Consider the following 9,413-nt stretch of genomic DNA (forward strand, 5'->3'; position numbering starts at 1 on the left):
TTTCTTAAATTCCACATATGAGTGAAATCATATGGTATTTGTCTTTCTCTGACTGACATTTCCTTTTAGCATAATAAGTTCCATCCACATCATTGCAAATGGCAAGATTTCATTCTTTCCGATGGCGGAGTAATATTCCATTGTGTGTGTGTATGTGTGTGTGTGTTTGTGTGCGCCACATCTTCTTTATCCATTCATCGGACTTTGGAACTCTTTCCATAATTTGGCTATTGTTGATACCCCCTTATCTTTAATCTTCAGTTGAGCTTTTACTTTTGTGGAAACAATCACTATGCCGGAAACGAAGAAAATACTCAAATGGGCTTATAATAAAGCACTGTAACTACAATGTCACTACTAATCAAAAGAAGATTATGGTCAAACTAAATGTGATTCTTTGAAAATCAGAATATATGTAAGAATAAACACAAGAACGCTTTAAATTTCATTTAACCAATATTCAACTAATCTCTAGTTACTTTTGCCACACAGCTATCTTGCATAAACATGACTTTTTTATACTTGCTAATTCTATACTGAAACCCAAACCACTTCGTTAAAATTACTGAAGATCTAGGGTGCCTGGGTGGCTCAGTTGGTTGAGCGGCTGCCTTCGGCTCAGGTTATGATCCTGGAGTCCCTGGATCGAGTCCCGCATCGGGCTCCCTGCTCGGCGTGGGGTCTGCTTCTCCCTCTGACCTTCCCCTCTCTCATTCTCACTCTCTCAAATGAATAAATAAATCTTTAAAAAAAAATTACTGAAAATCTAGATCACAGAAAACTGTGTAGTTTGTAAATGAGTTTATAATTTAAAGTTTCCCTTTGCTTTCCAAAGTCTCATGATATTTTCTTGCAAAAGAAAACATTTAGTGTTCTTTATTACTTTATTACTTAGAATATATATCTAGGTATATCTAGAATATCTTCTTCAAAGTTTCTCAGTAGAAATATAAAATACTATGATATTTATAATGTAGAGATGGAAAAATACCTGGAAAAAAACCACAAAAACCTGATGCACTTTTAATAATCACCTAACTATAATCACGCTCCCTGTACTTTCCTTGCTATGTGGACCAAGCCATGTGTGAGTGACAAAGGCCTTTTAGCCTGTCTAGCTTAGGCCTGTACCAAAAATCCAACCGAATGGCCTTTAGATCCCTTTTCACTATTTTTTTCCTTTTCACTAAATTCTTGACAAATCTTAAGCATAAGAAAACTGTAATTTAAAAATTGATGTAGCAGAGGAAAAAAATATTTATTATGAGGCCCTAAAGCAGAGTTGTATTAGTCAATGAGGAAAAACAATGAAATGAAAAAGCAAACAAATAAAACAAAGGACAAAAACAAAACACAAAAAAATCTTCAAACTCATTTTACCATGTTAGCAGATTAGAATAAATTAACCAACAAACATGGTCTCAAAAAGAGAGTGAAAACCACAAACAAGATTAACTTTAGACTTTTTTCTCTGAATAGTAACTCCATCCCTGTGTTAAATATGGTCTAATTAGGTCATGGATCCCATCATTAATAGTCTTCTGACTGACATGGCCTTAATATTTCCTTCAGTCTGACTAAACTTTAGACAGCTTTGCTTCTGATTATAGGCCCTGATCTCCATTTTCTTAGGGCTTTTATTTTAGAAATCTTGCAAATGTAAATTCCTTTAATGCTTCTTTGAAATGTAAATCTTCTCATAGCCTCTTGCTAGTTTGCCACACAATTATGTCTTTCTCAAAGAGTTGGGAGCAAACTGCTTAATGTAATCATCAAGAAAATAGGGCCCCTATCTCCCTGTTTAATGGAGAGTAGGAGCCTAAATTTGGTAAGTACCAATTAGCAAAAATCGGATGACCTAATCACATTGACCAACCTCCCTCTAATGTTCTCCTGTACTTTTCCACTAGTTTACCTCAGTGCTTAAAAATTCTCCTGCCTTTGGTTTCACCAGAGTTAGATTCAATATGTCTTCCCTATTGCAATAGTCTTAAATAAAATCTTCCTTACCTATTTAACTCCACAATCTTTCTTTGATGCTTCCTTTTTTGGAATTAAGAGAGATGTGGCCCAATTTGACCTCCATCTAAAGGCTAAGAATTGTCAATATATTTCTGTAAAACCAAAACTTCTTATGATAATTTTATAAAGAAATATTTTAAAAACTGCCCTTCGTGTGGGAATTGACATACTATCATTGTTTAGTGTTTTGCAACAAAAGTTCATTACCACTCCCGTACCCTACAGAGTCTTTTTATATGTCTTTTTCCCTAATTGTCCAGTTTCCATCAAGAAATTTTAATACCACAGAGATACTGTATATCTATTTATGTACTGTGGTGCTTTGGAAGGCCATAAACCATTGTAATAGCTAAGATATGATGGCTCCAGAGAACTAATTCTTATTCCCTTAAAGGTGATAGGACTCCCTTTAAGAATGCATGGTTTACAGTGCTGACCATAGCACATACCCTCCCCAATGTCTCAGACCTGTACCTCTGAAACAAATAATACATTATATGTTAAAAAAAAAAAAAAAGAAGAAGAAGAAGAAGATAGTAGGAAGGGAAAAATGAAGGTGGGGGAATCGGAGGGGGAGACGAACCATGAGAGACTATGAATTCTGAGAAACAAAGTGAGGGTTCTGGGGGGGAGGGGGATGGGGGGATGGGCTAACCCGGTGATGGGTATTAAAGAGGGCATATATTGAATGGAGCACTGGGTGTTATACACAAACAATGAGTCATGGAACACTACATCAAAAACTAATGATGTAAAAAAAAAAAAAAACTAATAATGCAATGTATGGTGATTAACATAATAAAATAAAATTGTAAAAAATAAAAGAAAAAAATAAAAACATACAGAAGTTAAAAAAATAATGCATGGTTTAAATAATTCCTTTGATGAGGTACAAATCACACTATATTATATGACTAATACAAAAGCAAAATCTATCTCTGCCAATTAATTGACATATATATTATATAAACATCATTACTTTCACCAATTTAAAATGCCATCTTAGTTTATTAGAGTCAGACAGGAGAAAGTGAGAGGGCAGTTTGTGGGGGAGGTGACAGAGTTTCAGATCACACTTGGGTAGGACATAATTTAATATGTTTATGCCTAGAAAATATTACCTAAATGAATCTATATATAAATGATAATGACCATAATAAAAGTAGTTAAAAGGACTGAAGAAATATTGAAAGGAATAATTAATTCCCTAAAAAGCAGCTTTGTGCATTCATTATTATCCTCATTCACATCTGTTTCATTATATATGTCTTTTTATATGATGTTGAAGAAAAACAGATAAATTTCTATTCACCCTGGAAAGTTCCACAGCATGTCAATAATTTTCTTCTGAGTTCTTTTTTTTTTTTTTTTTTTTTTTTGCACATAGCTGGATGGCCTACCAGGTCCTTTATGCAGTTGAATTTACAAGGTGACACCAAGTTAAGACAAAGTTCCAGCTTGGATGCCTTCATCTCCTTCCCCTGAACCCTGGTCCACTGGCTGCCAAATCTTGAAGGGGTTTGGGATAGGGTGCTTGGTCATGGGAAAAGCTGCTATGGTTGTCCCAGCACATGGGTAGAGGGGAAGGTTTCATTTCTTCACAATCTGAATGACTACCTCGTCCTCCAATGTATGATCTTTACCCACTTTTTGAGGACTGTGTTTCACAGACAGACGCCAGACCAGAGCATATTTAAATTCTTTGATAAGATTTTTGTGAATCTTCATGCAGAAATCCTCCACCGTAGTCCTAGAGTAAGGCAGCACCACTGGGGATGTATAATCTGGCTCCTGGCTTTTGGGTTTGGTGTAAATCCTCACTAGTTTCAGATAGTCCCAGATCTTTTCCAAGAGGTCATCAAAATTCCAGTGGTGATGGGCAGAGATGGGTACACAGTGAGGCACCTTATAGATGATATCCAATTCCTCGGTGGAGATCTGATCAATCTTATTCAACACATAGATACAAGGGATATAAACTCTGTTTCCTTCTACCACATCGATGAGGTCATCCACTGTGGCATCACTACGTAGTGTCACATCAACATTGTGAATTTTGTATTCAGCCAGAATGCTCTTCACAGTTTCAGCATCCAGCTCACTCTGAGGGCAAGTGGCCGTGAGATTAATGCCTCCTTTGTCCTTCTTCTTAAAGCCATTTTTGGGGGTTTGCGGTTCCAGCTCATTTTCAATTATCTTTTTTGTGTCCCAAGGGTTTCAGGACATCCAGAACAATCAGGATCAAGTTACATGTTCGGGCCACTGCAATGACTTGACGGCCTCTACCTTTCCCATCCTTAGTAGCCTCAATGATACCTGGAAGATCCAGGAGCTGGATCTTGGCACCTTTGTATCTGATGTCACCAGGCACAGTGGTCAGAGTAGTGAACTCATCTCAGAATATACCCTTGCCAGGTTACTAAGCAGTGTTGACTTCCCCACTGATGGAAAACCCACACACCCAATTCGAGCATCACTTGTCTTGGCCACATCAAAACCTTCTCCTGGCCCACCACCACTACCACCTTTTGGGGTAATGAGCTCTCTACGAAGCTTATTAAGGCGAGCCTTAAGCAGCCCTAGGTGGTGTGCTGTGGCCTTGTTCTTTTGAGTCCGAGACATCTCGGCTTCGATCTCCGCAATCTTGGCTAAGGTGCTGCTCATGGTGGCGAGTCACAGGGGGTTGGGGGAAGAGCATAGTGGCCTCCACACAGACTACTTCCCCTCACACTTCTTCTGAGTTCTTAGTGAGAGACTTTAAATTTCAATAAAGAATATTCTTCCATTTGGGAACTCAGGAAGAGTTTGCAGCAGTTCATTCCCAGACAATATTTTATGGCATCATTATACCAAAATTTTCACCAAGTAATTTCACTCAAATAATTCAATAAGAAAATACCTCTGTAAACTGTTTTCTTGATCTTTATAGCATCAATTAATTAATGGCAGTCTTTTAAAAAATCTTCCCACAATAATATGTTGTTGAATCCAGTTGTTTTCAATAATTTCATTATATCAATGCTTCAGTCAGAATAATTAAATGAGCTTATTAATGTCATTGTCATTCATGAGCTTATTAATGTCATTTTAAATTATATTGTGGCATACATTTATCTTTTTAACATATAATTTGACTCTTTTCTATTCGTAGTACTTTCCCACAAAGTCTGGTCTACATATGCGGTGTATAATAGGATATTTAGAGACTAATTTTCTTTTTTTTTTTTTTAAAGATTTTATTTATTTACTTGAGACAGAGAGAATGAGAGACAGAGAGCATGAGAGGGAGGAGGGTCAGAGGGAGAAGCAGACTCCCCGCTGAGCAGGGAGCCCGATGTGGGACTCGATCCCAGGACTCCAGGATCATGACCTGAGCCGAAGGCAGCTGCTTAACCAACTGAGCCACCCAGGCGCCCTAGAGACTAATTTTCAATACCTTCATAAACACAATTCCTGAAACAGTAAGATCATTCAACTGAAGGCAATTTTTTTGTTGTTTAAATTTTAGACAGTTGTTTTGGTTTTGTACTCATTGGTATATGTAAAATATGCTAAAGTAACATAAGAGGGGAAAAAACATGATTTAATATTATTTAGATACTTTAAAAAATATATTCTACATGTCAATTATACATATTATACATATGGTAAATATAGAATACATATAGAATAATAATTCAAACCTTAAACCTTTGACAATATATTTTGTTATTAAATGTAAATACATGGAAACTTAAGCCGGGGGGCATTGAACATACATACAACTAAAGACACAAACTCTGGAATCAAATTGCTAAGTTTGAACCTGAGCTCTGACATGTACTCTCTGGATGACCTTTGTCTAATAATTATTAGCCACTAGTTATGTATTCTCCTTATTTCACTTTCCTTCTCTGTGAAAGAGGGATATTAATAGCATATGGATAGAAAAAAAAAATACATGAAACAGTTTATATGTGGCAGGCCAAATGAAATGAACCTCTGGAGGAAATCAAAATAGATAACTTTAGTATTAGGGATTGACTGGAAAAAAAAAACAGTAAGATGTTTCTGGTGAGGGAATGTTCTATATCACGATATGAGTTGAAAAGATGGATGCATTTGTCAGAAATTATCAGTTTGTCCCTAATATCTCTTAATTTCATTTATGCAAATGATACCTCAGTGATGTTTAAAAGGTGATGATGATAAAAATACTCAGTATAATTTCCAGCAAGCATAGAGTGACTGTCTCATAGTAATCAATTACTGACAGCCTTGAAAGTGAGGGCTTGGCTGTGTCCTCACTTCGCCTCTGATGATACTGGCAAATAGTAGCTTTGAGCTTCTCCTTCCTTCCTTCACTCCACAGATATTTTTGAGTGACTTCATGTGCTGATACATCAGAGTTGAACAGGACATAATCCCTGTCTTTAAAGAGCTGATAGTGGAGCTAATGTTGGCATTTCCCTTTTTTTTTTATGTTGGCATTTATTAATTTGCCTCCTCATCTGTAGGAGAGTGTGATGATGGTAAGCACCCTCTTAACCTTAAACTAAGTAGAAGAATTCATTATTCATGAAACAAAAACATAGAGCTACTCTGACTTCAGGTATTCCTGGATTTCGAGACCAAAAATACGGTCTTTTTGGCTCATATTTTCCTCTGTCCATGGACTTTGCTTTTCTTTGCACGTTCTTTCTTTCTGACTCCTTCATCAGACCAGGGAAATTTGTGGCAATCCACTTACTGACACAAGTATTCATCTTCAAGAAAGAGAGACCTTTTATTTCCCAGGGTACATATGCCAAAACATCTGTCGAAAAACTAGACCGAGCTTGACTGTCTAGCTATACGGCATGGACAGTGGGTAGGATTATCTTCACATAAATCATATGGAATCGATTTTCAACACCAGGAAAATAGATGATGGAGACACTAATTACAACAAAACGACTATCAGACACATCATTCCACACTGAGACAGCATAATGTGGAAAGTAGAAACTACGAAGCCTGGATGGATACAAAAGCAAGTTTTGCAATTTATTTACTCTGTGTTTTATCAATTTACTTAAAATCTCGCTGCTTCTGTTTCATTATTGCAAAATCCTGGATTGTGATACTATTCACCTTACACTGTTGCCTTATAAGGCAATACAAAGAGTACTTAAAATGGCATCTGTCACTACATAATTGCTTGCATAATGTAAAATCTAAACTCTATGATATTATAGTTAATTAGAATTGGTGTTATTTTTGCCCTCATCTTCACACTAGTAGCCAGAAACTATAGAAATATTTTGAAATCCATAAATGCCTCAGCAAACCATGAAATTGAAATCATGTTTCTGAGGAATAATCATACTAAATAGCCTTCATCCAGTCTCTTATTTCGCTAGAGTTTATTTTTTTTAATAACATAAAGAATATGATGCAATGTCTCCCTAAACATGCCAATTTGGGAAATATCGTCACGCTATATATAGACAAAACTGAGGTGTGTTTTAACTGCTATGACACTACAGATGTAAAATAGATAATTGCTTGCGGTGTTACAGGAGAAAGTTGATTTCAATAAAAATTAGTGTTCAAATGTAGCATCTCATAAATGTCAAGTTATATTTTAGCTAAAATTTGCTAAATGTGAGTTACTTCCAGGGTCTTAAAATACTGAGATATCAAAGGAGTTTTTCTCATTCCTCTGTGGAATATGGTTATATTTCTAGAGCAATTTAGAAGCCTAGAGACCTCAGGAAAGTCCACTCTCGTTGGTCTCTTTATAGTTGCATATAAATAGCTGGTCACTGTGATATTTTGTTTTATGTTTTAATAGCAATGGCGAAAACATATGTATCCCCACTGACTTCTTGGATTACATCTTGATCAAAAGTAAAAGTGCTTTATCACTACACTTCGTGCCACACGTAATTTCCTTTGGATCCTCGGAGAGTCCAGCAATTTTACACTTTTCACTTGAGGGAGCCACTTCTGGTGTAAAAAGAAAATAAAAATAAAACACCAACCAAAAACTTAATGCCTTATTTTTCAACGTTACATCCATCAAAAGACTTGTTCTGGTCAAACACAGAACAGCTGTAAAATGTAAATGAAGGGTTAGAGTCAAATATATCCTAATTGCCTTTTTCAATACCATCTGTCCATTTGCTGTGTTTGGTAAAGTACCACTAAATATGTAAAAACAAGTTCATTACACAATATTACTCAAAAAGATGCCATGTATTAGTAAAGATTATGGAAACTTGTTTATGTTGGCTTCCAGAAATATATTAAAGAAATAAAAACACATTTATCTATAAATGAATTAAATGCATCTATTCCTACTCATGTTCAGCTTTATTTTGGTTTGTTAATATGTAAAATATTAAAAATAAGGAGGTTGACCTTGAATTAAAATATATGGCATTATTTATGATAGAAAAATAATCATTGCCACCACAGTTGAACAAATTAAAGCAGGAAAGTAAACCTAAACCAAGTGTTTTGTCTCCATGCCGAAGAAATAGCTAATGTTTGGATTCATTCACTTAATTTATACATCTTTGTGTATGTATACAAAGCTAGTGATTAAAAGACTATTGATTCAGCCACAGAAAAATAGTCTGTTATGTTGTTCTTTTCTCAACATAATGAGAGACCAATTTTTTTTTTCCAACAAACACAGAAGATTCTTCTTTTTTCGGGACGTGAAGTTAGGGAAAAAGGAATGCTAATAAAAATAATTAAGTACTTACCAAATGCCAGGTGCTTATCAAATATCAAGTATAGTGTGCCAGAAATGTTAGTGGAGGGCTTAAATCCATAGGCTTTGGAGTCAGACATAATTCAAATCTGAGCTACCTTGTATGGTGGTGTTAGGCAAGTTTTTTACTTCTCTTCAAGCACCATTCCCTCAAGTGTAAAGTAGAAATAATACTATCGCTACCTTAAGTGATTTCTGTATTAAATAATATACAAAAACTTTAAGTGTCTACAATATACTTGATAAAGTACTTTATATCATTACTTCATTACTATTTTGTTTACTCTTCCCAGCAAACCAGAGACATAATATATATATACATATATCCTTATTATACGAATTAAGAAAAGTAAAGTCCAGAAAATTAAAATGACTTGACTAAAGTTATGCAGCCAGTTAAGGTTATCTGAACCCAAAACTTTAAACCTATTGTTTTTTTTATTATATTATACTTTTGTCCACTTCTTATTTTTTGGTGTCTTTTAGGCAATGAGTGTTTTGCCCATGCACTGTACAGCTCATTGTGTAGAAAATGGACAGGTTGTTCACATAAAGAAGATTAAGTTTACAATTTTAGTGCACATCACAATAAAATTATCATTTAACAGTTACTTTCTCTCTCTTCTTGGCACAGTAAAAAGAATTATCC

At 35.3% G+C, this 9,413-nt stretch overlaps 1 pseudogene; it reads right to left on the reverse strand.

Annotated features, from left to right (window-relative positions):
• Positions 1 to 3,407: 3,407 nt before the first annotated feature.
• Positions 3,408 to 4,692, reverse strand: LOC123847492 (developmentally-regulated GTP-binding protein 1-like; annotated as a pseudogene).
• Between the last annotated feature and the right edge of the window lie 4,721 nt (positions 4,693 to 9,413).

The sequence above is a fragment of the Mirounga angustirostris genome, unplaced genomic scaffold, assembly GCF_029215605.1.
Source record: "Mirounga angustirostris isolate CCGP_5_RB_7025 unplaced genomic scaffold, mMirAng1.0.hap1 SCAF_2, whole genome shotgun sequence".
In the NCBI taxonomy this organism is placed as follows: domain Eukaryota; kingdom Metazoa; phylum Chordata; class Mammalia; order Carnivora; family Phocidae; genus Mirounga; species Mirounga angustirostris.